Source organism: Talpa europaea (assembly GCF_964194135.1).
Source record: "Talpa europaea genome assembly, chromosome: 1".
Taxonomy (NCBI): Eukaryota; Metazoa; Chordata; class Mammalia; order Eulipotyphla; family Talpidae; genus Talpa; species Talpa europaea.
The window spans coordinates 132072421-132074677 of NC_140073.1; positions in this window are offsets into that span (position 1 = coordinate 132072421).

The window sequence follows — 2257 nt, forward strand, 5'->3', positions numbered from 1 at the left end:
TATCTCTCATTCCTCCTAACCCCTGGTAATCAAGAATATTTTTACTGTCTCTACAGTTTTGCATTTTCCAGAATATCATGGATTTGGAATCATACAGTATATTACCTTTTCAGATTGGTTTCTTTCTCTTCGTGATATGCATTTAAGTATCCCCTATGTTTTTTCATGCCTTAATATCTCATTTCTTTTTAATGCTGAATAATATCCCTTTGTGTGGATATAGCACAGCTGACCTCTTGGTTGCTTCCAAGTCTCAGCAATTATGAACAAAGTTGATGTAAACATCTGTGTGCAGGTCCTTGGGTACACATAAGTTTTTAATTAATTTGTGTAAATATGAGGGAGTACAATTGCTAGATTATATGGTAAGTGTATGTTTAATTTGTAAGAAACTTCCAGATTGAATTCCAAAGTGGCCTTCCCACTTTGCATCCCCATCATCAATGAATGTTGCTCCACATCCTTGTCAACATTTGGAGCTGTCACCATTCAGATAGGTGTCTAGAGGTATCTCATTGTTACTTTAATTTGCAATTACCTAATGACATCTGATGTTAAGCATCTTTCCGTTGCTTTTTTGCCATCTTCTCTGGTGAGGTGACTATTCAAATCTGTTTTATTATTTTTTAATGAGGTTTGTTTTTTATTGTTGAATTTTATTTATATATTTTGTACAAAGTTCTTTATCAGATATGTCTTTTGCAAATACTTTATTCCCAGTCTGTGGTTTGTCTTCTCATTTTTTTTATTAACTTTCAACTTTATCTCTTCAAACTGCTCTTTTTTAAGTTTCATTTTGTCATATGTAGACTATTATGTTGTGTTTCTTTTTTCCCTTTTAAAAGTGAATACATTTTATTATTATAAAAGCAACATGTGTTCCTAAAGGAAAATTTGCAAAACACATAATTAGAAAAAAGAGGAAAAACTGGTACTTCGAAGACTACTGGCCTTGGGAAAATCGGGAAACCACACCCTGGGCCTGGCAATTTGACAATACATGTCAGAAGCTTAAAAAAGATATTTACCCTTTGACCCAACAATCCTTGTTTTGAAATGTATTCCAAGAAAATAATTGAGTATGTGCCCAGAATATTAAATAAAAGGATGTTCCCGATTGAAAGAATTAGAAAAAATCTTTATTACTTGGCTAGAGCTGCCATAACAAAGTACCACAGACTGGGTGACTTAAGCAACAGAAAATTATTTCTCGCATTCTGGAAACTAGAAATCTGAGATCAAGGCATCAACAAGATTATTTTCTGCTGAGGTTTCTCTTCTTGACTTATAGATGGTAATCTTTTCTATATCTTCATATAGTCTTCCTCTAGACATCTGTCTGAATTTCCTCTTTTTATGAGACTACCAGACAAAGCGACCACATTTTAAAGACAAATACCAGATGATTTCACTTATGTATTGAATATAGAGAAACAAAACAAAGGAACAGACAAAACCAAACCAAAACAAACTCTAGAAATCTGACTGTAGAAATGAGGCTACCAGAGGGGGCAGGGAGGGTGGGAAGGAAAGAAGAGAGAGAGCCCAATGGACAGTGATGACTCAAGGGTGCCTTGGCTGGTAGGTGTGTTTAATACACACCTGAACAAGTGTGAACCTCTGAGTGTTATACAGTGTTGTGAGCCAGTGTTACCTCAATCATTAAAAAAAAAACAAACACAAGCCCCACCCCCAATCTCTAAATACAATCACATTCAGTCCATAACAGAACCTAATCTGAGAATTGGGAATTAGTTAAGTAATGCATTCCCACAATTGGCATATACATATATTCTAGTTCACTAATGAATTTTTAAAATTGTCATTAAAAATGATACTAGAAATATATAGGACATGAAAGATTTCATGAAGTATGTTGCTCAGTAAAAATGAACAGACCTGCAAAATAGTATATATCATTGATTCTTCTTCTTTCTGTGAAATACATATATATAGGGCCTTCCGGTGGCGCAGCGGTTGAGCGCTGGGTTGAGAAGCTGCCCGCAGCCTCTGCAGCGCCAGTTCGATCCCCGGCCACCAGGCGAGGATCCCACAGGGTGCGCAGACCTCTCCTGCCGCCCGCTGCTCCCCTCAGCAGTGTATTTCATCAGCCTGCCTGTTCTGTTCCCCGCTCTGGCTCTGGTGAATTCTTTCACCCTCCCATGCTTCTGACTGTACCCAGTGCTTGTATAAATAAATAAATAATAATAAATCTTTAAAAAAAATAAATATATTTTGGGGGGTGATGCAGATAATT